At 37.8% G+C, this 27,731-nt stretch overlaps 1 long non-coding RNA gene across 1 annotated transcript in view; it reads left to right on the top strand.

Annotated features, from left to right (window-relative positions):
• The window catches only part of LOC119867954, a 30,232-nt gene extending 4,212 nt beyond the window's left edge, over positions 1 to 26,020 (top strand). The window contains exons 2-3 of the long non-coding RNA XR_005385366.1: positions 4,133 to 4,230; positions 25,919 to 26,020. This is a non-coding gene — a long non-coding RNA (uncharacterized LOC119867954). The remainder of the gene's footprint in view (positions 1 to 4,132; positions 4,231 to 25,918) is intronic.
• The last annotated feature ends 1,711 nt before the right edge of the window (positions 26,021 to 27,731 follow it).

Genomic DNA, 27,731 nt, shown 5'->3' with positions numbered 1-27,731 from the left:
TGGCATTAGTGAAAAAAGAAAATCTTGGCCTGATTTTACTTCTTGGGATATTTTCTCATGGGTCCAGGTCTAATGGCCTACTTATCACTTTGAGGAAAGGTAAGAGCAGGGTAGGATGTGAGGAGGAATGTAGTACTATTTTCTCTAGCTTTATGATAAGAATAGAGTACATAATATATATAAAACACACAAAATATACATTAATCAACTATGTTATCATTGAGGCTTCTGGTCAATAGTAAGCTATTAGTAGCTACATTTTTGGGGAGTCAAAATTTGTGTGTGGGGTCAGAATCCTAACTCCCACATTGACCTAGGGTCAACTGTATACAATTATTCTCTTATTTGGTAGTTAATAGCAGATTCAGATTGCTGGGTTTGGTTCCCAGGCCTGTTACTTATAGCTTTCAGACCTTGGTCAGGTTAATCATTCTCTCTGGTTCTCCATTAATAAATCATCATACAACTCTGTTTTTTCTATTTTATTGATGGGGAAGCTTGGGTACCGGAATTCATTGATTTATTCCAGTCTACACATTTACTAAATGGTAAAGTTGAGGTTTGAACACGGGTTGTCAGTCCCCAAGTCCATGCTTTTTATATCACATTCCATTGCCTTCAACTCATGTAAACACTTAGAACAATATCTGAGATTTAGCAAAAATACTTAATATATATATGAGAACCTGAACTCAAGGAGATGAGAAAGTCTTCCCCACAGAAATGATGTTTGAACTGAGATTGAAGAATGAGTAAATACTAACTACATAAAGCAAACGGTTAGGGGAAAGAGGTGGTGGTTGAAAGGATGGTGTTCCAGTCCGAAAAATTGGAGGGAGCAGAGCCTATTTGGGTGACTGAAGATGGTAGGCTATAGGACATGGAGGCACAAAATGAGAGAGGGACAGAGAACAGATATTGTAGGGCTATGTGGATGATGTTAGGGAGTTTGGATTTTTCCCAAGTAAATGGGAAACCATTGGAAGGTTTTAAACTGGGGCTTAATAGTCTTATAAAAAGGTCATTCTGGCATCAAGATGTTAACATATCCTAACCTCTCCTACCTCCAGATTATCCAGAACGTGTGATCACTCAGAATAAGTACCGTGGGAGACTCAACTTTCCCCATACCTTTTTGATCATAACTCTTTAAAAAACAGTAGCAACTTCTAATATTGCAAATTTTGCTCCAGGGTCCATGAATATCCTAGGTACAAATTCTTTCCTCTCTTCCAGTGAACTCTAAGCATGTGAGTTATACCCTACTCCATCTTAGTGTTGGGAATTATTATTGCTATATCTCAACACTGTCTAGGACTGCTGCTGGCCCAAGGTGGTTTTCTTCCTCTTGCAAACTATAATTTATTATTTAAGATTCTGTATTTGAATCTTTTCCCTAATTTACACATTCATGGGCTTTTCTGTTGATTCTATACTATAATCTTTGTTCATATAATCTATCGTTGATTCTCACGATAATCTTCATTCTTTTATGAAGCAAATATTTCTTAAATAAATACTCATCCTAGGTACCAGATTATGTGCCGAGTATTTAATGATGATGAAAACATAGTTCCTGTCTTCGTGGAGTTTAGGCTTAGGTCTGGAGGTGACTTCTAAGGTCCAGACCTGGTCATCCAGTCTCTTGGCCTGTCTCCAGGATCAGCCCTTGGAAATTACATAGTATTTTCCCAGCAAATTTACTATGACAATTCTAGGTTTTAAACTTCAGAGCTTCCTTAGATGACCCCTTCTCCATATTCTGTTGTCCCATTTACCCCTACTTACTAATTCTTCCACTTGAGACGTTGGGCAGAAGCTTCCCCTATCTTGTTCTGCACATTCATCTCCTCCTTTCTATTTCCAGAGCTAGGATCCTAGTTAAGATTCATGCCTTCGTACTTGGATTGTTACTTTAACATCCTAGCTGATCTTATGGATCTGTAGTCATGCTCTTTAGTTCTTGCTACATCTTCACATGGCAGATACATCTTCTTAAAGGACAGTTCTGATATGTCACTTTTAACTTTCATCAACATTAAAAAACTCTCTGTGGTAGAAATCCCAGCTCTTCAGATTGACACTCCAGACCCAAACTTTCAGTGCAGTTTTCTCCCCTTCAGGCATCCTGCATTTCAGTTAAACTGTATTACTGCTCTTCTCCAGACATGCCACATGCTTTCTTACTTTTGTATCTTTTGTTAATGAGGCTGCCTCCATCTGGAATAGCTTTCTAAAACATGTCATCTGTCAAATTCCATCTTTTAAGACCCATCCAAAATACCACCTACTTCATTAAGCCATTCTTGAGTTCCCCAATGAGTTAGTTCTTTCGTTTTTTAGTTTTTTTTTTTCCCTAAAAGCAGACAAATACTGATAAAAGACTCCTTGTAAACAGGTGTTCATTTAGGCAGCTATTTATTAAACCATCAGATTAAAAGAAAACACTGTATCAGGTACACTTTTTAAATTTCTCATGTATGTACTTATCCCATTCTATCCTATCATCATGCAAGCATTAAGCTTATCTATTCGTTCATCTTACAAATATTTGTTGGACACTTGCTGTGTCCACAGCCCTCAGCCCACATGTGGATTAATATGGAAAGCTCCTGAGTCCATAAAGTAGGTGCATGTAATGAGAGATTGTCTTTGTGCTAGCCTGGTTGGAATGTTAAGAACTAAAACCTGGACATGTATTCCCTTAGGGGCAGAATTATTGTTTTTTTTTTTTTTTAAGTTTTTATTTATTTATGATAGTCACACAGAGAGAAAGAGAGGCAGAGACACAGGCAGAGGGAGAAGCAGGCTCCATGCACCAGGAGCCCGATGTGGGATTCGATCCCGGGTCTCCAGGATCGCGCCCTGGGCCAAAGGCAAGCGCCAAACCGCTGCGCCACCCAGGGATCCCAGAATTATTGTTTTTATATATTAAACCAGGTGTGTCTGAGTGTTGAAGTGGCTGGGGGTATAAAAGGCAGCAATCCCACAACTCGAGCTCCTCTTGGGTGATGGTTTGTTCTCCTCAGCTGCACCCCAAGGAGGAGGCGAGGGAGACCATGCTATTTATTACTTTGTATCAGTGTTTGCATCTTTGTCCTTCATACTTCCCATGTTCTGCTTATTTGGTGACTTGAGAACAAACCAAATTAAATGCCCATTTTGAACTATGTCCAAATAATTCTCACCCAAGATATGTCTGGTTAAGGTCTTCAGTACTGTATTTTTGAACAAACCTCACAAAGGTAATGAGCAGCCTTTGGCATCAACACCATCAGTATACATCTTGGCTTTACTTTGATATCTATAAAATTAGACTAGACCCTGCTGGGACTTCCCAGTTTCAGAAGCTAAAGCATCACACTTTTTAGAGAAATAGAAGAGAAATCTGGTCATGTGACCTCACTTGACTGCACATATTTCTCCATGTGTAGATAACCCTAAAACCTGCCCTTCTCTTTCAGGGAACAAAGATTCTCTTCATTATGTTTTCATCAGGAGGAATTTTTCCTAAACGCTCCTAGCTCTCTGTACCTTCTCCTCTTCTTCCTTGCAGAAATAGAATGAGTTACCTAGGTGGTGGGTTGCTTGAGGAAGTTAATTTATCAAAAGTCTGTACAAGGTAGATTTAGCATAAGTGAATAAAGCATTACTCTCCTCATCCACAGAGACTACTTCTAGGACTTTGGTTAGAGACTCTTCAAAGAGTATTTAAGGTTAGTTGCTGTGATGAAATACCTACAATGCCCTCAAATAGAGGTTTTCTTTGATAGAGGTCTTCCCAGATTCAACAACCACCACCTCTAAGATATCTTTTCTAAGCTCAAGAAGAAAAAAAGAAAAAAAAGGAAAGGAAAAAGAAATCCTCATGCTAGAGGAAAGAATGAATCATTATTTTTACTCCTGTAGGAAATATTATACAATTTTTGTTATGAAAAGGCAATGAAAGAAAATTATGTGAAATGTCGGAAAAGAATGTTAAAGGTGAATCTCAGGAAATAAATTAACCAAAGCATTGTGTTATAGTATGTGATACTCATTTGCATGAATTTAAAAAAATTGTGATTTCTCTGATTCTAAATGGATATTTACTTTGTACCTAATTTTGTGTTTCTTGTGTTTCTTGAAAAAGGTCTTGAAATTGTATTGACTTCACACTCTTCGAAACCTGGATCCACCCCTGGCTTTCTGCACTTTCCACTATGGACCAATCAGAGGTGGCCGTCCTCCGTAAGTGTGTTTGCTCTGCGGATCCAAATTTTTCTCTGGATGAGCTGTTTCAAATTTTAGATCAGTGGTTCAGCATTCATCAGTGTCTCCTGGACCATCTGCTCCACTGCTAGTTCCCACAGGTTTTCTGATTCAGTAGATCTGGATTGGGACCTGATTTGCATTTCTGACAAAATCCCAGGTGATGCTGAGACTGCATCAGGCACCCTACTTAGAGAACCACTGCTCTAAACCATTGGCTCTTTGGCTGCACACTGGAAGCACGTAGGTAATTTTTAAAAATACCGATACCTGGGGCCAATCCTTAGTGAATCTTCTGATTTAATTGGCCTGGTCATGGTGTGTTTTATAAGTTCTCGAGGTGAATCTAACGTGCAGTCAAGGTTGACAACCAGGAGTCTAGACTGTGGGGCAGGATTCTTAGTAAACTTAAGTAGTAGATCTAAGCAGATCTACAAAATAGCATTATCAGTAATAAGGGTGACCTTTGGGGATCCCTAGGTGGCTCAGCGGTTTAGCGCCTGCCTTTCGCCCAGGGCGTGATGCTGGAGTCCCGGGATCGAGTCCCGCATCAGGCCTCCTGCATGGAGCCTGCTTCTCCCTCTGCCCGTGTCTCTGCCTCTCTTTCTCTCTGTGTCTCTCATGTGTCTCTCAATAAGTAAAATCTTAAAAAAAAAAAAAAAAAAAAAAAAAAAAAAAGGTGACCTTTTACACATTATTGTGTGCATGGTATTCCAGATGATAACATGAAGTCTATTAACTAAGAAGCCTTTGTGATATAAAACAATTTTGCATACCACTACATCACCTGTAGCTTTTTATATTTTCAAAATATAATGTCAATATGTATTTGGAAAATCAACAATATATTGAAGTGAATTTTGGGGTGGGGAACATGATGGAGTTCATTAAATGGGAGACGTTCTACAAGAACTCAGCAAATTAACGATCTCTAGCTGAGACTAAAAGTTGGATTTTGTAGACTTTGGATTGGTGTGCATCTTGCCTGCATAATTTATGATGCTCTAGAAATCTAAAATAGCTTGAAGTTTCTTAAAGACATTTTTTTGGTATCCTAATTTTATTTTCTCAACTAATTTCATGTTCTTTTCCTATTTTATCTGGTTTAGTAGCTCTAAGAAAATGTATTATAATATTTAATGCTCAGTTTATTTTTTTCTCACCAGAAACTAAATCCCTTATGATGGTTTCTCTATAACATAGCTATTAGCCTCAAACCAAAAGGATTGTGGCGTCTCTAGATTTGTCTTTAGCAGGGCTCTAAAAAAGCTGGCCATGGATCCTCTAGTGAGCAGTGGCTTGAGAATGAAAGTAATTTCTTTCTTTGAATATCTGGGTGCCTCATGGAGATGGGAAGTCTTTAACTACATATTATATCTCTATACTTATTATCATTCCATTTGGAAAAACATGTCACATAGGGCCAAAGAGATCCAGTTATGCTGTGGATTCTGCTTAAATGAATACCTGATGAAGCGATAAACCCATTTTAAAATGAATTTGCTGTTCCCATCAATTCTTTGCGACTCTGTTGCAAGCCTGAAAAATGTATCAAATAATGAAACTTGATAATCTGACCCTGCTAAATGCTGCAAGCAATGTCCCAGGCTGCACATATGGTGAGCCCTTTATTTATTTAATTTCTGATTTTAAAAAACCTGAAAACCCTCTGTGGAGGAACATCTTTTCCATCTTCCAGATAATGCATTCAAAAACCTGGCTACCCAGGAAACTTAAACAAATCGTATTGGGTTGTTTGGACAAACATAGAATTAATTTACATTAAGTACAGTGTGACACTGTCATTAATTTTGATAGAGTATTACAACAGGAGTAAAAAATGCCTGGTTCTTGTGGCTGACTCTACCACTAAACAGATAATCCAAGGGACCATGTTTAAAACACGAGAGTTGTCCTAATTGGCAGCTGCAAGAGCCCACCTAGTGAGGTCCTCTTCTCTTTTATAGCCTTTTGAACTCCATGTGAATAGACCTTGGGGTGAGGGAACATTTTTGATCCAAAACTCGTTATCAGGGCTGGAAATTCATGCCTCCCAGTAGCGTCATTTTTATCCGAGTGCCTCATTTTACCCTGGCGAAAGATTAGCATTCCTCACAGGAGCGTTGAAACTAATTGTTACAAAAAATTAATTAATGACATGTGCAGATGGAGGTATTCCCTTGCATGGAGAGGGCTAGAGAGGAAACCTGTATCATTTTTCTAAATAATTTAACTAATGGAATGATTATGATAGCACCTTGTTTCTGTGGGTCTTCAAAAATTGAAGGCTTAGGTATGATTTTTATTAGTGGCTGGGGAATGAATTTAATAGCCTTTCAGTGTCCCTCTTCATTTGCTGTTTTCTCATATCAACTGAGCTGCTTTCAAATGATAAATCACTATGACTTATCATAATTATGTGTCCATATGACAATGTAGTGTTGACCCTCTAGCAGTAGGAAATGGATTTGTAATTAATTTTTCCAGTTATGATGATGAGTTTGAATTGAGCTTGGCATGCTTTGACGCCACCCTCTTTTTGACTAAGCATTTTTTTCTGAAATAACAACTTAAGACTTCAACAATGGGTATCTATTGGTTTTGCTTGCCATTTCCCCTCTGGTAACCAATTTTCCTTTAGGGGTACCAGTCCTCCCCCACTTCTATCTGTACGATTGGGCTGGAGTTGGATCCCTCTCCTAGCTCTGGGGGTGGGTACATGGATCAGACACACAGATGAGAGCTCAGCATCTGCTTAGATACCCTGATTGCTTCAGGGATAGGCAGATAATAATGCAACTTGGGATTCCTGCTGGAAATTTTGGAAAAAAGAAGTCCTATCTTTTGTTTCTGGTGTTACTAAATGGTTGGATGTGATCTGAGAGCTCCTATTAGAGCTTTGTGTCATTATTTGAGGAGAACCTATCTTAAGAAAATCGACCTGAGAAATGAAAAGGAACAGATGCCTGAAGTTTGAGCACTTGGGTCCAGTTGTGCTTGAAGTAGACTTTGAGATTACAAGGGGTCAAAAATCCCAGGTTTTGTTGGATTGGAGTGGGTTTCTGTTACTTGCAATCAAAGGAGTACTCTCATACACATGCTCTGTGGTCTTCATTCTGAGGATATCAACAAGGGGACAAATACAAATAATGTCCTCTCAAACTGTACCTATGTATTGAAGAAGCCAGTGTATTGTGTTCCTATCTGATTTCTCTATATTATAACCCACATCATTTCTAAGGCTTAGAGTACCTGAGGCAGGAGGAAGATAAGACTTTCTCACTGTAAAGAAGAAAAATGTCGAATTTTGGAATGCTTCCACTTCCATGAGAAACTGGGAACTTTATTGGTGTCTTGTCTGAATGTGAAGGCCCTTGTTTTAATTTACAATCAAGATTTGACCTAAACAAATAAGCAAGAGAGATATAATAGGCTTTTTTGGAGGTAAAGTTTACAGTAGCTTATTCTGTAGAATGCACAGTCTTTTACAGAGGAAAAAGCTGTAATGGTTGATAAATGGAAATAAAATATTTGTAAGCGAAGATTATTCAGTTTAAATTTATTTGTAATTATTTTAATATGATACTATTTTACTTAGGTAGAGAAGTGGTCACACAAGAAGAGTGTTGTTAACCCAGGTGATGGCATCTTGAGGTCATTTTATCTGAGTTTGCCATTCCCATTGATTGATTTGTATAAACCGTTCCATTCTGTGAATTTTTTTTTTTTTTTGCACAGTGTTAATCATCTGGTCACCAAGGTCTAAAATTACATGAGAAGTGTCATTTGAACTGGAATAAAGGTAGCCTCCCATTGCCTTTTTTCTGCTCTTAGGTTACAAATTCTGGGACTCAGAATAGACGTCAAGGCTTTTTGAACAGCCAGTGCCCTGTTTTTGATTGGCCTCAGTTGTTCTGTGGGTCAGCAGGCAGCAGCAAAGTGGCCAGCTACGTGCAGGGATGAGTGAAACTAATTAGCTCTGATGGGAATCAAACGTCGGATCTTGGCATTACTAGCATTATCCTCTGTGCCTCCTCCCCCTGCCAGCACACTGGTGTGCATGACACATGAGAAGCTGGCAGGTCCAGCATTTTGTTTGGCCACAGAGCTCACCAGCACAGGTGTCCTTTGCATCTGAAAAGGAAGGAGCTGAAATGAAAAACCTCATTCTGCCACTCATCAGTCCTACCTCCTAATATTTGACCAGAGAATTAATATCAATAAATTAAGTCACTTTTAGTTGGGGATGAGCTTTATATTCTTAAAACATTTTCCTTCTTTATATGTGTTTTAAGACTCAACTATGTGAGAGATGTTATGGGATGAATTGTGTCCTCCCAAAATTCATATGAAGTCCTACTGCCCAGCACCTCACAACGTGACCTTACTTGGAAATTGAGTCTTTACAGAGGTAATCAAGTTAAAGTGAGGTGATTAGGGTGAGTCTGAATCCAGTATGACTGGTGTGCTTATAAGAAGGGGTAGACTGGGAGCACCTAGGTAGCTCAGTCAGCATCTGCCTTTGGCTCAGGTCATGATGTCATGATCCCAGGGTTGTGGGATCAAGCCTGGCTTTGGGCTCCACGATCAGTGGGGAGTATGCTTCTCCTTCTCCCCTCCCACCCCCGCTCATGCTCTCTCTCAAATAAATAAAATCTTAAAAAAGAAGGTGTAGGGGGATCCCTGGGTGGCTCAGCAGTTAAGCGCCTGCCTCAGCCCAGGTCATGATCCTGGAGTCCTGGGATCGAGTCTCATGTCGGGCTCCCTGCATGGGGCCTGCTTCTCCCTCTGCCTGTGTCTCTGCCTCTCTCTCTCCGTGTCTCTCATGAATAAATAAATAAAATCTTTTTTTTTTTTTTTTTTTTAAAGAAGGTGTAGATTGGAATAGACATGCACAGGGGTAAGACAGCGAAGAGATGTAGGGACAGAACAGCCGTTCACAAACCAAGAAGAGAGGTCTGGCCCAGATCTTTCCCTCACAGCCCTTAGAAGGAGCAAATCCTCGACTCCTTGAGCTTGGGCTTGTAGTCCCCAGAGCTACAAGACAATGCATTTGTTGCTGAAGCCATGTGGTTGGTGGTACTACGGCAGTCCTAGCAAACTAATATGCACAGTTGGCCAGTATCCAGGGCCCGGTAGCTCAGGATGTAATATTTAACCATCCTCGGTGAGGAAGTTATCACATTTCGATGTAAAACTTGGAAGACTTGTCCATGAACATATAGTTATCTAGTAGAAGAGCATAGCTTATAATCTGGGTGTTTGATTCCAAGTTTCGTGGGTTTTCCTCTTCCAAAAAAACAACTTTAGGAAGCTAAGGGATAAATATATCACTTCTCTTAGAAATGAAAAAATATTTACATATAAATTTTAAAAGGGCACAAACAAAAATGCTTATAGAACACCCATTTAGCTGCCATCCAAATTTAACACATGTTGTTACATTTCCTTCAGATTTTTTTCTTCAAGAAATAAGTCATTACAGATATTTCTCTTATATCCCATTTTTGGTCATTCTCTAACTCCTCCTCCAAGGCAAACACAGCCATTAATTTGGCTTATATTCAAGCCATATTTTCACTGTATTATCTAGTAAAAATAATTTTGCACAGAGTAATGTTGCAATGGACGTCATTGAGTATTTTTTTGTACATGTGTTTGTAAGAGTTTTCTTTCAATTAATACACCTAAAAACCAAATTTATAGGTTCAGGATAGGCACTTCTCTATTTTCACTAAATATTGTCAAACTGACCTCTAAGTGAGTGATACCAAATCATACTCTCACAGCATATGAAAATTAGTGTTTCCCCATATCTTTGGTATTATCATATTTTAAGTTTTTAGCAATCTGATAAAATTTTTAAAAGATTTTCTTTTTTCTTTCTTTCTTTTTCTTTCTTTCTTTCTTTCTTTCTTTCTTTCTTTCTTTCTTTCTTTCTTTCTTTCTTTCTTTCTTTCTTTCTTTCTTTCTTTCTTTCTTTTTCTCTCTTTCTTTCTCTTTCTTTCGTGTGTGAGCAGTAGGAGGGGTAGAGGGAGAGGGTGAGAGAGAATCTCAAACAGACTGCACACTGTGCTTGGAGCCTGCTGTGGGGCTTGCTCTCACGACCCTGAGATCATGACCTGAGCCCAAATTGAGAGTCAGATGTTTAACTGACTGAGCCATTCAGGTGCCCCAACAATCTGATGTAATTAAAAATGTCATATATGTGTATATAAAAATACTATGCATGTATACATATACATATATAGCCATAGGGAATATATAGCATTGTTTCTGTATTTAAAAAAATATTCGTGAAATCTATTATACTTTATGTATTCTACAATTTGCTTTTTGCACTTAATACATTTGTGAGATTTAGCTTTTCTAGTTCACTCATTTTCACTGATACATAGTATGCTATTGTATAAATACATCGTGGTTTATTTATGTATTCCCCTTTTGATGGATATTGAAGATATCCATCTGATTTTTCTGGCCATGGCGATCAATATTGCTGTGAACATACTTATGCATGTCTCCTTGCACAAAAATGTAAGAGTTTCTCTATTCAACTAGGAATGGAATTGCTGGGTCATAAGATAAATATGCTTTCAATTTTACAAATACTGCCTAATTGTTCTCTCAAGTAGTTAAATTACTTTGCAAATCTATCAGCAGAGTAGGAGAATTCCCATTACTTTACTTCCTTGTTAAGAACACTTGGTATTGTTATATTTTAAACTTGTTCATCTGATAGGTTTAAAATAATAAGTCTGTATGCTGGTAAATTGGCAATAGACAAAAAAGTTCTAATTTGCAGTATTTGTCCATTTGCTTAGCATGGATATTGCCACCATAGCCAGCTTCAAGTTACTAACATGACCTTACTGAATGTTGACAATGTGGACCTGGGGAGGGATGGATAAAATTAGCTCTGGCATGATGGGTCAAACTGGTTTCCTTCCGCACACCGCTGGTCATATTTAGATTTCTCTGATTACCAGTTAGAATGAGCATCTTTCTCTGTTTTTTCACCATTTGTGTTTCTTATCATATGAAATTCCTGCTGTGCTTCTGACTACTTTTCTCTTAGGCTATTTATTTTTTATTTATAAGGGCTTATATATTTTATATTATTTATTTTATTTTATTATTTTTTAAAGATTTTATTTATTTGAGAGAGAGAGTGTGAGGGAACACAAGCAGGTGGAGCAGCAGAGGGAGAGGGAGAAACAGACTCCTCGCTGACTAGGAGCCCGACTCTAGGCTCAATCCCAGGATTTTGGGATTATGACCTGAGCTGAAGGAAGTTGATTAACCAACTGAACCACTCAGGAGCCCCTTATTAATTATTAATTTTAAATTTAAATCCAATTAATATATTATTAGTTTCAGAGGTAGAGATCAGTGATTCATCAGTAAGAGTTTATTATATATTTTAGATGCTAATTATTTGTTGGTTTTGAATGACAAGTATTTTCTCCCAACTTGCCCTGTCTTTTCCCTTGTTTTAATAGTGTATATCATTGCATAGAAGTTAAGTTTAATGGAGTTTATGATTCTTAATTTGTGGTTTTTGCTCTGTGTGTTTAAAATGATTTCCTACCTCAAGTTTATAACATTTTATTTTAAACCTGTTAAGGTTTTCGCTTCTATTTTAACATTTAATCCTCTTGGAATTGATTGTTTATGGACCGAAGTAGGGGTTTTATTTCATTTGCTCTGATAATATGTTTGATTTGGCTTTCATTTTTCATTGGTCCAAATTGTCTTCTTTCTCATAGATCATATGTGTAGGCTGTTTATAGTTTCTTCAGTTTGTTTCATTGATCTACTTCCATATTTATACATAAGTACCATCCTATGCCAAGCTAGAGTGATAAAGATACCTCCCCGTATTCCATCTTGTTCTCCCACAAAGTTATTTCGGCAACCTTAGCCTCATGGGATAGTGCTTAAGAGCCAGGAGACCAGCTGGACAGGAATCTTTCTTCTATTTGTCTGACCTTGTATAAGATTTTAATCTCTTTGTGTTTCAGCTTTCTCATCTGTAAAATAGGGATGAAGTAGTCTCTACCTTGTAGATATGGTTATTATGGACATTAAAGAATTTTGTGTGAAGTTTTTAGAAAAGTGCCCGACTCATAGAAAAGGCTATTATATATTTGCTATTATTGCATAAACATATCTAGCGTCAGTTTATCAGGTCTCCCAAAATCTTCTGCCAGGATTTTCATCGGAATTTCACTGAATTGACATGTTAATATGGAGAACAACTGACATCTTTATATATTGAGTTTTCCTTTTTGAGTAAATAGCATATTTCTTTGTATATTTAAGTCTTCTTTTTTTAAAAAAATTTTAAGATTTCCCTCATAATATTCACGTAGATTGGTTGCTATATCTCTCCTTGTATACCTTTTTTTCCTTTGCCATTGCTATAAATTGTACCTTAAAATTTTAGACTTTTTCTTTGATATGAGTTTGAGAATCCACTTACATTTCATAAAATGTTTATGAGATTTTGATAATTACTTTATTGAAGTTGTGGATAGTTGGGAGGATGTTTTCTTTTTATTATATTCGCTTTATGAACATGGTATATGTTTTTAAGTTTTTTTTAAGTCCTTGGTCAATGGCATGCAAGACATGTTAGTGTTATGCTTAGGTATCCTATAGCTTTTGATTGTGAGTGTACATTGTCGATTACATTTCCTACTTGAGTGTAAGTGTAGATAGGGATGCGGTTAATTTTTGCCTATTGTTCCTGTTGCAAAACTCTATTACTTTTTTGCAGTTGGTATCTTCTTGAATTTTCTAGTGTAGATAATTATATCACCTGCAAATGATGACAATTATGCCTTTGTACAAATCATGTCCTTTTAAAATTATCTTTTAATTGACTGGGAAATCTAATGGAATGTTGAGCGGTAGGAATGGTAGATGGTAATTATTGACATTTTTCTTTGGTCGTACACCAAAACTAACAGTGGTGGGGCGAAATCTGAAATCCTATCGATAAACTATTTTTGCTCTGTTATGCTAATATCCATTAGATTATTTTGCGTTCTGCGTAGATCTTTTAACTTGATTTTTTAAATCAGTATACATTATATTTGGAAAATATTGGTTTACTGAGTCATATAGATATTCCACATGACAAATTTCATTAAACACCATCAAAAGGAAAACTACACACTCCTTAATATAGCCACCTGTCTCACTGGGACAGTCTATAAATATTGGGACACTATCAAACTCATGGTCACGGTTATAAGTTTTCCAAAATTCTCATTTTCACTTGAAAGCTTAAATTTTATCAACTGGCAATAAATGTTAATTGTCAGTTTTCCTTAAAGTGACAGATTTATTACCTCATGTTTTGAAAAAAATGTGTGCCAAAACCAAACGTTGATAGCCATAATTTGTCTATTACTCATTTTTTCAAGTAAAACTGGTGTTCTATGAAAAAAAGTGGTAATTTATTTTAGAATTCAAAAAAATATTAATTTCCTCAAAATAACTTGAGTTTCTCAGTCTGCAGCAGAAAGTGCTTTATATACACTTCTCATTTTATCACACTGAATACTAAAAGGGTACATATACATTGGTTGAGATTTAATAAAATTAATGCCACCCCTTCATGGAGCAACATTGGCTTTCTGGGAAGGTTGTTTTCTGCAAGTGGATGATATTAAAACAGAAAATGCCAACTCATACAGTTTAGTATCAATGCTTTTGTTTTAGCAGTTTACCCACTAGTATTACTGTAATATTAGCATACATTTCAATACAACGAAAGTGGCAGATAACATCTTAATATTATTATAAATAAATAGAATTTTGATTTTATATACCTTATTCCTTTAACCTTTCAGTATTCTATATTAGATGTTTCTCTCAAAAATACATTAATGCTGAAATGAAAAGTATCGGATTTGATGGTCTTTTATTGGATGATTTTAATCCATTTATAGTTATTGCTATTGCTGGTTTATTTGAACTTTATCTCTGTTGTTTTCTGTTACCATGTTGTTTTTGCTTTTTCTTTTCCCCACCTTATTTATGGCTCTTATTGTCGTGATGTGCATTGATATTTATTTCCCACCTTCTTTTTTTCCCCCTGCTACTTTGAAAGCTTGGTTTTTGATTCCAGTTTTTATTTTATATATTTTTGCTAAGCAGTTTAACAACATCATTATCACTGTCATCATTATGATACCTTAGCTTTTGTTTTATATTTTATTTCTTTATTTCTCTGTGCTTCATTCTGACTGAACACTTTTTATACTGCCTTCAAATTAATTACTTCTCACTTTATCTGTATCAAGGGAATCATTTATAACCTATATTGTAATTTTTATTTTAGCAAGTTTTTAGCTATTTTTTTATTTCTGAAAATTATAATTGTTCTTTTTTCTTATCTATTCAGTCTTGCTTCATCTCGGACTGCTTTAGTTTTATAATTTGTGTTGCTATTTTGTGAAAATTATTCCTTTCTTCATTTCTTTGAAGATTTAAAATATACCTACTTTAAAGTCATTTTTGACAATCCTAAAACTGGATTTTTGTCCCTTGACTCTGTTATTACTTGAAATTTTAGTTTGTAATTTTATCTTGAGTGACAATCCCTTTTCATGTTCTCTGTGCTCATTCTGTCCTGTCTGTGCTTTTGTACAGAGCTCTACACAGACTGTGGCTTCTCCTTATCTAAAGCCAGTTTTCATTCTGATGTCCCGTGGTAATATTGGAGAAAAATCTGTACAACTCAACTGTGATCTTTGGGTTACTTTAACTGAAGTCCTACCGGCTTGGCTGTTTCTGCTTCTTCGTCATACCCTCCTCCCCCCCAATCTAAGTATATTGCTTCACATAAACCAATGTCCTGGGAATTTGCGTGGCTTTTTCAGTTTCTTTTTAAATGTTTTTTCATATCTTAGGTCAGATCTTTTATTTAATGCAATTAGTCTGGCAATTTTCCACATCCTATATGAATCAAAATCTCAACTGCTTTTTCCAGCTTAAACTCTCCATTAAAAAAAAAAAGTGTTATTGTGGGTTCTTTTCTCCTCTTTCCCCCAAATATGTTGACACCCTGACTCTCAGTTTGATCATGTTTGTAAATGGGGCCTTTGAGAGGTAATGAGGCTCAGATGTAGTCATGAGGGTAGGGCATGCACTGAGGAAAGGCCTTATGAGCATGCATAGGTGCATGCAAGAAGCTGGCCATATGCAAGCCAGGAAGTGGGCCTTCACCAGGAACTGAATCTATTGGCATCTTGATCTTAAACTTCCCAGACTGAGAAATAAATTCCTATAGTTGAAGCTACCCAGATTGTAGTATTTTATTATAGCAGCTATGATATGTACTGTAAATAGTTCAGAATCTGGTTGATCTAGTGCTTATAGCCCCTACTTACTGCTGTTTCTGTTCTCTGTCCAGCTCTTTTGTATATTTACATATTTTTAAAGATGTCGATGTTTTAAATATTTTTTTAAAGAAATTTTAAAAAGTACTCTGTGTGTCTCAGTACTCTGTGTGTCACGGATAAGGTTGAAGCTTTAATTCAAGGCACCATCTTGATTGGAAGCCTTTAGGCGATTTCTTTAGGAACTTCTATTAAATAAAAACATAAGCTCAAATGGTAACACAACAGAGATAGAGGTACTGGATTAATTAGTAGAATGGTTAGGACAGGAGCAATTATGCATATTGAATTCTCTGTAGCGCTCACCACAATGTTTTGCATGTAATAGGTACTCATTATCCATTAAGCCCCTGGCATTTGCAGATTTAACATTTGTGGTTTTGAATTTTCCCAAGTGACCTCCAGAGGGCCCTGAAATTTTGCTGCTCCCAGCATGCACATCTCATGGTGACTTTGTGGTTCTCTGTTCTTTATCAAGTGACCTTTATTGTATACCATCATCAAGTGCTCACAACTAATTTTTTTTTTATGTGTAGAAGAGAGGTGAACTAAGAGACATGATCTAATAAAAATTTAAAAAGTGGTAAACTTCTGGCTTGGACGTATAAAGGGAACAGATGATCTTCAATAGAATAGTTCAGGAGAAAATAAAGAACTTTAGCAAAATGCTCTGAAATCGGGAATTCAAGAATATGTAGAGGAGTCTGGAAGTATTCCTGATGAATGTCAGATGTCGACTTTAAGTATTTGTTGATTGGAAGTAATTTGAATTGGTCATAGAAGTTACCTATGTGATATGACTTAAGAAACAGTAGGAAGACTCTGCTGTCCCTAAATTCCTCCCCTCCAGACGTAGTGTCTGATTATTACATCATGAGAGATTCATTACTTTGTAGTAAGAATTGGCCTCTCTTTGAAAATATCTCTTTACATTCATATTCATCTGTTACTGTGAGGGGAGCAGGAACATGATCACCAACACTTTAAGCTAACAGTTCTCAGGTCCACGGACCCAACACTGTCTGAACATCTTTTACATGCCAGAGACTCTTGGCGGTATTTTGTGGAAGACACAAAGATGACCTATAGGTAGTTGTCATTTGGGAACTCACAGCCCAGTGGAAAAAATGGGTAGAATGAAATATTAAGACCTAATGCAATGAGTGACAGTAATGTAAGGAGTGACATTTGTATTAACAAAGTTATACTCTGGTAGCTTGGAGGAGGGAATAATCAATGATTCCAGGGGAGATAAGGAAAATCTTCAGAGAGGAGGCCACATTTTTCTATCTTGTGAGGGACTAGAGGGGGGGATTTGTGTGGTAGGAAGAGATGGGAATGATTCTTGTCAGGATTCTTCCCCAAAACCCAGATCTAGAAGGTGAGAGAAACAAAGGCCTGGGAAAAGGAGTAGGAATGTCAAAGACAAAGTTTATTTTGTGCCATTGTCTGTTCCAGCCAGTTAAGAAGCATGAAGAAAAATCCTTGGATTCTATGACACTAGGCACTATTCCTCGCCTGAGTCAGACCTCAGTGATTTCATTTTATTTATTTTTACCGGATGACTGGGGTAGAGTGAAGATAAAGCTTGCCCAGAAATCTGAAACCTCGGCTTCTAGACCAGTTCCACCACTTATTAATTCTGTAATTCTGTGCAAGCCGTTCCACTTGCTGGTGCTTCAGTTTCTGCAGTATGCAACAGTGGCAGCTGCTCTGGCATTACAGTGTTTGCTGAGGACCTAAAATAGCATATTTGAAAATACATTGAAAATACAAAGTACTACACAAATACAAAATTAAGATGAAGTATCTTTCAGCAAGTTACCGGGCCAGGCCAATGCAGGGATCACCAGGGATGATGTGTCAGCAAAGGGTGGGTTTAAGGCACGCAGGCTAATAGAATGATATAGGAGAGTTTTTGCCAGGAAGATATTTTCTGGATTATAGTTGGGCTGCTGCCAGGATGAGGGCTCATATACTATACCCTTGGTTACCCCAGCCCTTGTCCTGATCCTCATCTGCCATTTTATAAATGAGGATATGAACATGGCTGGGGATATGCAAACTCCTCTTTAGGAACAAACAGTTTAAGGGAATACCACTTGGCCAGAGGGGCATCACCTTTGTCCACAAGCAACCACTACTTTAGTCATAAGAAAAGGTGGTTAGAGTTATTTTTCCTTTAGCACATACTTGCTAATTCAGTAGAAAACCAGGACCCACACTCTCTCATTACACTGTTGTCTTTTGTATTTTGAGGAAAACAGCATTCTTACCTTTGTTTTTTTGTACATGATACAAAATTAGCTAAAGACTAATAAGCTAAAGCAGTAACCTTGTATTTTGTGAAAGTTAAGGAAAATTTAATGCCAAGAGTTATACATCTGCAACCGAAATTAGTCCCAGTGCACCCCTTCTGCTCTCAGATTCTGGGCATGCCAATAAAATACCAGAAGACATGCAATACAATGAAAATTGGTTCTTTGGGTATCGTAGCACCTTGACTTAGAAGAGCTTTAACCTTGGCCTCATGCTTCCTGTGGGGCTGTAGCCGATGCCGCGTAAGTGCTAGAACTAGCGAGCAGTACTCAGAATTTTTCATCTGAGTGAAATTAAAAATGAAACCATCAAAGTCCTATCGATCCTAGACATGTTCTGTATGCATTAAATTGAACCTAATGGACTGAGAAATGAGCATTTCAGCACGTATAGGTAAGAATTATTTATATGAGAATAGATTACTCACATGCCCTCTATCCAGCACTATATGTATTTATCTACATGGCTAGGTAACACCAAAGCATTCTGTTGAATCTCTCTGAGATAACAGAGAATCAATTTTCATTCAGGCCACTTAAAGTTTGCTCAACATTAATCCATCATTGGCCCTTGGCCTTGTTTCTCTAAAATGTAAGTGGACAAGATTTAATGTATACTTGGACCATTGGAAACACAGAGTGAGGGCCTTAGCATGAATACAATACAGAAAAATGTACGCCTATACAGATTTCTCTGCTCCTGATCATTGTCCCCATGTGTCTTCATTTGGCTTGTTTCTCTGCATTGTAATGGGTATTTTCCCATCTCTACAGTTTTCCCTTGTACAGTCTTACCTGCTTCCTGATTTTAACTATCCTCTATATTCTTTAAACTCTCTGGCCTATATCACTATCTTAGGTTTGGCCTTGAGTTTCAAACTTCTATATCCAATGGACTGCTGGGAAAAAGTTCCTTAGAAATTGTCCTGTCACCCACAACTCAACATGTCTAAAAGTTTAACTTGTGGTGCCACACACTCAACCTCTACAAGGGAGCCTTGTGTTTTAGGTCTCGCTTGGGCTATACTGCTCCATCCTCTCAGCTCCCATATTCAATTAAGTCCTCATTATTTTATTGCCTAAACTGAGCTCACATAGCCCACTTCTTTTATTCCTATAAGCAGTGTTCTGGTAAAGACTCTCACTGTCTTCTTTTGAGGGCAGCTCTCACCTAGTCCGGTATAGAATCACTTTTCCCAGATGCATTTTCATGGGGTAGCCAGAGCCGGAATCCTCTCTCTACCATGCACATTGGTCCATGTAGCTCCCACTCTTTAATCTCTTAGTTTCTTAACATCTACAGACTGAAGTTTAACTTAACAGGGAGCACAGATCCTTTCCTGACTTGGCCTACCCCTGCCTTATTAGCTTTCCTTCTAATTCTGACTGTACTAGGATTTGCCCTCCATACTTGCAGTGTCTTTATTCATGGTCTTTCCTCAGGAGGCAACAGCCTGCTCTTATCTCTACCCCCATTCAGCCCTGGTTCCTCTTTCAAGACTCGGGTGCAGCATCCTTTCTCCAGAAAGCCTTTTCTGAAATCCAATTTGAAGTAATTAATCCTCTTTTATGCTCCATCACACCCTCTGCAAACCTCTACATATTAAAATTTTATTGACAGTTTTGCACATGTCTCTACCTCACTCGGCTATAAAGTTTTAATAAAAAGACTACTTTGTTTTCATCTTAGTGCCTTCAACATGAAGCCAAATACCTTCCACTTGGTAAATGATTAAAAATGTTTCTTAAATTGTCTTTGAGTTAAATTAATACATTTTAAGCAGAATTTCCTTTCCTTTGGCCGAGAGCTTTGGAGAATTGGGTAGTCTGTTGAAAAAAAAAATCTCAGAAGAATTCTTAATTAAGATATTTTCTGTATCACTTATAGTTTGAAAACAGATTTTAAGAGGTTTTCTTTTTTTAAGTCCTAAAGGATACACACAAGGTTTCAGCTTAAACTTTTTAAGACATTAGCTAAAAGTTTCTAGAAACCCATTGCACTGCCAGGATTATAGGACTATTGCTATCATATGTAATAACATCTAGTAAAAATCCATTTTAAATCAATCATCTATAACTGCAAAGATTGGACCCATCATGTGGCCATCTGTATTACTTTTGAAGAAAGCCCAAACATTTTTTTCCACATGAGAATATTAATAGAGGGGTATTAACATGTTCTGTTGGTCATTTTAGTATATTTCCTCACAGTCTAAGAATCTTGGAAGTAGAGAAAAAGCCAAGCATCTAATTTCTCTGGAAAAAACAAAACAACACAGGAGGTTGACATAAGAAACATAAAAATACAACACTTTAACTATCTCTTCTCTCTCCCAAATTACATCTTAAATAAATCAGCTAGATGTGAGCAGAAGGGTATGCATGTTACAAGTCTTTAAAAATGCCATTTTGATCATCTACATTGATCCACTTGTCTGAGATGGGGTAATATGCTTATTTCTAAGCAAATATGTTTGTTATATTGAACTTCCATTTATTTGGTGGGTTTGGTGCCAAAATTGAGCTGTTGGGCCTCTTATTTAAAAAATCTATAATGCATATATTCCTAGGAATGAGGAAAAGACTTTGTGTTCAGAAAAAAATGGATTTATAGTGACCCTCAAGATTTTTTTTTTTTTTTTTAGAGAGACTTACATATCCCTCCTGAAATAAGAACACCAAAAAGGAGGAAACAAATTCAAAGCTTTAGTAGTAAAATTGATTTTGTATTTTGTGAATTCCTGCAATATTTAATTTTGTCCTTTTATTAATCCACTCATTCAAGAAATATTCAATGAACATCTGCTAAGCACCAGGTACACTGTAAGTGTCTTATCAATATATAGTCTGGTAGAAGGAACAACCAAAGAATAATTAACTTATAGTCATGGATTTTCCAAAAAAGAGAACATCTTAAGGGACCTAACTCAGAGTGTGAAGTTGGTGTTCCCTAAGAATGGCATGTAGGCTGAGAAGTGAGGGGCGGAAAAGAGGTAGCCAGAGGAGGGAGTAGAGAATGGTGTATTGGTCCAGTTTTCCCAGGCAGAGGTTACAGAGCTCACAGTTCCTGCTAGGATGAGCTGTCCTCCTCAGGAAATGTGTTAACATTCCTATTCTCCAGTGACCCCGCCCTGGATGTCATAATGCTTTTTCCTTCTCAATTTCAAATCTGACCTTTCTGAGCTCACCTGTCAGGGAGGCTTGCTTCTCTTTCTAGGCTAGTGTAAGGCTTTACTGAAGAGTGAAGGCAGAAGGTGATAAATGACAAATTCCGCTAGAAGTGATGAAACACTACAGTAAAGGACAAGCCCTCTTCTTCAAAAATAGAAACTTAGTGTCACTGCTGGAGCTCTTTAACATTTCCCTCTACATAGAAGCAGTTCCCAGTGTAGGGGTCCAGTAAATTCCTAAAGTAATGTATATTATTAGATCACTATAATAGGAAAAAAAAATCACAAGTTTATATAGATTTTTCCGTTTCTTTCTCATCTCTGATCTTTGGGTGAGATTTTAGATTTTTAATCTGAATAATTATGTGTCTCCTAGGAAATAAAGTTCTCCTAAGGGTGTAGTTCGATCCATAAAATCAAAATCTTTTCATAAGATAAATAGATGCAACAAATTGGATGAATTCCACAAACAAAATGTTGAATGAAAGATACCAGGCCCAAAAGATAGTTTATGATTTGATAAACACAGCTTCAGAACCAGCAAAAGTGAATTTTGCTGTTTGAGAATATTGTTGGTGGTGTTATGTTTGATGGTGATGAGGGCGTATAGACTAGAAAGTGTCACAGGAAGGCTTCTGGAGTGCCAGTGACACACGCTATACATCCCGTGTTATAAGTGTTATGATGTGTATGCTTTTATTTATATTCAATGTAAGTCAATAAAAGGTTTTTGTTTTTGTTCACTTAACAACGAGTAAAGAAAGCAAGCATTCGCCCTTGTAATCGTGACTCTGGCAATATCTACAGAGCCATTAAGAAATGGGCCTTTACAATGATCCAGTTTCTTTGATTCGGCTCAGTAGCCATAAATCAGGTATCCCAAGAAAATTACTTTGGACCAGTTTATTTAGTTCAACCTTAGGTCTGATTATGCTAAGTATGCAATTGCTCAAGCTAACCAAGCAGTTTTAAAAATCTGTATCTCGGGATCCCTGGGTGGCGCAGCAGTTTGGTGCCTGCCTTTGGCCCAGGGTGTGATCCTGGAGACCCGGGATCAAGTCCCACGTCGGGCTCCTGGTGCATGGACCCTGCTTCTCTCTCTGTCTATGTCTCTGCCTCTCTCTCTCTGTGTGACTATCATAAATAAATTAAAAAAAAAATCTGTATCTCACTTTGTGCCGGTGCAGAGGGTTAGAGAACATGTTTCTAGGTTGTATTTCATTGCATGCATGATGCATTTCCAATATGCCCTTTTATTCTCCAGGAGACAGCTGAAGAAAACTGTATGGTGCTCTATACCCAGGCTACATACAGTGGATTTATATGTACTGAAATGTAGATTTTATGGTAAACAAAGAATATTTTTCGGAGTTGACATCATTTCAATAGGCATGTGAGTTTGATGACTAGCCTTCCATTTTCTATGAGAGCAAATCAATGGGCTGGAATATGTGATTACAGATGTATGTTCTGGTTTTACTTTGGCAAGTGCAAAGAAGGGAAATGGATCATTGCACGCTACATTGGTATTGTGAAATATCATAATTCTGTGTACCTCTCCTATTTCTTAAGTTACTTTATGCTTTTCAAATGTATCATTTCACAGTTTTGCCGCTGTGACCCTGGTTTCCCTGCTTATTGGAGGATAGCTGAAGGTCGTTAAAAAAACAAAAACAAAAAGCCCCAGTCCTAGTGTTCCAATGAAGCTATTATAGGATGCTGACTCTGGAGTCTTGGTAGACACTGGCCTGGCTGCTGCTGAAAAGCACTCTGCTGGGTAGAAGGAGGTGGGAAATGGAACACTGGTTGTCTCTGCTCTCACTCATGAGTGGTTCTGGGCCTCTCTTACTACTATTTATAGCCAAAGTATGTCTTATAGAGCTGTTCAATAGCTCATGAATTGGAAGATACAAGTGGGTTTCTGAAGCGAACTCAAGCAATTAAAGTTAACATTCCTGAGAGCAGAGTACTTGACAGGCTGAGAAACAGGCAGTTGAGTGGTAAGAAACTCAGAACATTGCTGGGTTCTCTCAAGAACAGAAGGTAACAAGCCCAACCTGAGGGATAAGACCGTGTCTTATGTAAACAAGTGAAGTGGCTCAGAGAACATTCTCCTCTAGCTGCATGCAAGTATCCTCAGGGATGCCTGGATGTCCAGGGCAGTCCTTCTCTGTTCAGCTTATAGGAGTGGTGCCCTGCAGGGCCACATCAGATTAGTAAACAGAGCAGATAACTGGAAGATGAGGCCTCTTAAACAGAAATGATTATCTATTTGTAAAAAAAGGGGGGAAAAACCCCCAAACAAAAGCAAACAAAACCCCCAACCATATGTTATGTTAATATTTTGCACATTTAATAAGAAATCCTGTTTTCTTGTTTTGTACCTATATATATCTCATGGCCACTGCAATGATCTTAGGCTCCATGACAGCTTATTTTCATTCCCCCCTGCAGCTCTCCTTCGCTCATGTTCAGCTTTTCTCTGAAATCGATGGACCACATGAGCCACAAATGATTAGGGATGGAAAATTAAATCTATGAACAAGCAGAACTAATGAAATGTTTCACAGTAAGGCAAAGGTGGGGTAAGAATTACTCTAAGCTAAACAAGCCTGCATTTGTTAGGTACAAAAGTGGGAGCAGAGTGTCCTAGCTCTATGGAGGCGTAGCAAGTATGTGACCTCTGTGACACGGCCATCAGTCCAGCGTAACGCCTCTAGCCTTTGCACTTCTATAGATACATAGACCTGTGGCTATTTACACGTACACACACATATACACGCATATGCACCTTAGACATTTTATACTTGCAATTTACAAATCCTATGCCTTATATTTATATACCCATTAACCTTAACTCTTCTCTGCAAGATGATGCCTAACATCTTTTCATTATCAGTTTATAAGATTGTAACACGGGACACTTTTTGACCCTTGGTTTCAAGTCTAGTCTTATAGTTTACAGAGCACGTGTCCATCCTCCTGTTGTCATTTCTAAATATTTGGAAAGGGATTCTTGCTCAAAAATACATCCCTTGCTTGTTTCCTGATGCTTTCCCTGGGGCCATAGGCTTCCGTTGCCACAGTTGAAACTGGCACCAAGGAAGAAAAGTCAACAAATGAGGCTAAAGATACAAACATCATTGAAGGATGGCATTACCCAAATTCCTGCTAAGATGGAAGAATGAGTTTTGATAAACTGCAGTGTACTGGGTACCCAAAATTGGATAGAGGAGAGGGAATTCCACTGGCCAGCAAATTGACTATAGAGAAAGAGGGATGATGACATCGGGACAAATAAGTGATTCCTTCATGATATGAAGGTGGCCCATTGTCGCCTTTTTTATTTGTGCAAAACTCTTGATTTGGCACCAGGCACGTATTTACGATTTGGATGGATTTCCTCATCAACAAAATGGGACAGTTACGTGGTTGAAGTTGTCAGTAGAAACTTCATGTTATATAATCCAAGAGCGTATTGGCTCCTTCCCTCATTCTTTTTTTTTTTTTTTTTAAGATTTTATTTATTTATTCATGAGACACACACACACACACACACACACACACACACACACAGGCAGAGACACAGGCAGAGGGAGAAGCAGGCTCCATGCAGGGAGCCCCACAGGGGTCTTGACCCCAGGACTGGGCTGATCACGCCCTAGGCTGAAGGCAGGCACCAAACCACTGACCCACTCAGGGATTCCCCCCTCATTCTTCATCTAGTCTATTCCTCTTTTAAAACTCATGTTACAAGCTCCATCTCCCAGGAAGCCTTCCCACAGGCCCCTGATGAATATTGGCCTTTTGCCAATATTCCCAGTGTACCTATTCATACCTAGAGCATAGCACATTCCTCTCTGTTACTATGGAATTGCCTTGTTCTTTGCCTCATCAGACCATGAGCTCTTAAAGCTGGGGAAAAAAAAAGCCTTTAGTTTTAACCAGTGTCTAGTTCCCTAGTTGAAACATTGCTTATTGAACAAATGAACAGACTCTTTAATTACTATAATTGATAAAAGGAAACGACTGAATTGCAGTGATTGAGTTAGCCACAAGACAGCATGGAGGAGTCCCAGGAAACTTGATAAACCTACCTTATTAACATAATACACTTTAAAAAGTCAAATCTCTTCTGAATTTAAACAGTGCCATATAGTGTTTTTGTCAGAGTTCCTGGTCCATAACTTTTGCATGATGAACTTGCAACAGAGGCATCTTAGAGCCCAGATGAACTTTCTTATGATAATTGAAAAAATGCCCTAGAGAGTGGAGCCTTCTGAAATGCCTCCTAAGTCACAAGAAAAGTAGGTGGTTGAGGGCAACTATCACCTAGGAACTAAATCACCTGCATGTGTGGATACCTTTCCCTTGAGATGGTAGCTACTGGAAGCCAGAGACCAACTTTTCAACAAGATTAAGGAGATGCTATTAATTGCTATCGATCATGGGTCAACAAATTAAATTGCATCTGCAACTGCATCTCTGAAAGGTCTAAATGAGAAATGCAGTTAATGGGTCTGGCTGACCCAATGTTGTGATTAATTAAAAAGGGCATGAAACCAAAAAACAAACAAAGGCAAAGAAAACTGTAATGGGAGCAGGGTGGACATCCTTGGAAATCTCCAATCAAAAGTCTTTCCGAGGACCTAACTTGTCATTTAGTTCTACGTCCTCTGTGTGTGTGTGTGTGTGTGTGTGTGTGTAAACAAGCAGAGAAGGCCACGGTGGAGGGCTAAATTCATCCCTTGTTTTGAATTTCCAGAATCTCCTGATGAAATTCAATATGAAAATGAAACCACCGTCTTCATATTCTGAAGGGGCATGTGTGGAGAGAGGTGTTAGAAAGTTTTAAACAATTTGTACCACAATATGAAAATAAATTGCTTCACTATGGACTATGATAGGAGTAGTATTTGTCACAAACTGGAGAATGATTCTGTGACTCTTGCCATTCTAACCTTTCACTTTCATTTTAAGAAAACTGTGATAAGAAAACTGTGATGGGACATATAAGACCAGTGGAGAACTTTGGCTATTCTAATGGCAGTTACTCAAACCTAGATGAGAGCAGCACTGGCAAAGCAGAAAATGAGCTGTCCTAGAGATAAGCATATCTGAGGTTGATCCTAAATGCCTGCTATTACCAGTACCTTCTGATGGCTGACATCTCCTAAAATGAGATTATGTGCTAACACCTCCAAGGAACGTGTAAATTCCACATTTTTGGCAGTTGTTATTTAGCATCAATATCCTTCTAATCACCTGAATGAGAAACATGGACTATTTTAATTCTTGAATCTCCACTGGACCCTCCATGAAGTCCTTTTGCCCAAAGGATCTGTTTGATTTCCACCACTACAGGATCAAATCCTCATTATTCCTTCCTGGACGCTTGTAATTGCCTCTCATTAGTTCCTTGCCCCTTTCTCTCCACACCATAATCCATCCTAAGAATTGTTACTCTAAGACACGAAGATGGCTATCTCATCTTCTTTTTTGATGTAAAGAAATCCACAGTATCAAGAAAAACCAAATCCAATTTTCGTAGCGTGATCTTCGAGGGCCTAACAATTGGGTTTCCTTCCTGGACACATCTTTCACTGTATCCTTCTATCTCCAGCCTCATGGTCACATTACATCTGACTGCTTGTCACAGTCCAAATAGGCTGGTCATTTTTTCTATGCTGCAGTATCGTCCCCTAAATGTTTGCCTAACTGCTGCTCAAGCTACAAGATCTAAATCCAGGTTACTTTATTCATGAAGTCTCTCTTATGTTACCACCAGTCCTGGTAAGGATAACTAACCAAAATAGGCTCTTGTTATGTGCCGTCTTCTTTTCTAAGCTTTTTTATGGGTAGTATTCTATTCAATTCTTACAATACCTGGTTTCTAATTATATGAACTGGAGAAAAAAAAATCATAAAACATCTCTGAATCTCAGCATTCCAGTCTGGAAAATGGAAATACCAGTATATAATTTCGTGGTGGTTAATAGGGATCATTGAATGAATGAACGTAAATCATCGTCTCATGTCAAGTAGCCAATACAGGTATCTGACAACAGAAAGGGCTCAAGAAATGGTAGCTAAACTTTCTATCCAAATTCTCCCCTAAGAAGAATTTATTCATTTGGAAAGATTTACAACTCAATTCTTAAAATATAGCTTTCTAAAAGTGCTCCTACTCAAAGCCAAGCTGTAATGCAAGTATTAGGATTAAGTTGAGGTTTGGGCTTCAAAGAACCTGAGTTCAAGGCTGTCAAAACTTAAAAAGAAAGCCATCAAATCCTGGCCACAACTGAGGATATTTGAAGCGTAAAACAAATTTTGAGCACTTAACAGGAATTGCTTTAACTCAACTCACTTAATTCTTACTCTACAAGGGGCATGATATCACTGTTCATTAAAAGAACAATGTGCCTTCTGGATGGGTTAAGTTTGGTCAAGAAGAATCAGGTATTCACATCACACACACAATTTGCGGCTCTCTGATAAGACTGTCACTCCAATTCAAGGTATAAACCCCATTACAAATGTGCTAAGAAGGTATAAGTGAGGTTGCTGGCTCAGACACA

This window comes from Canis lupus, chromosome 37, assembly GCF_011100685.1.
Source record: "Canis lupus familiaris isolate Mischka breed German Shepherd chromosome 37, alternate assembly UU_Cfam_GSD_1.0, whole genome shotgun sequence".
Classification (NCBI taxonomy): domain Eukaryota; kingdom Metazoa; phylum Chordata; class Mammalia; order Carnivora; family Canidae; genus Canis; species Canis lupus.
This window is presented reverse-complemented; position numbering and strand designations above follow the sequence as displayed.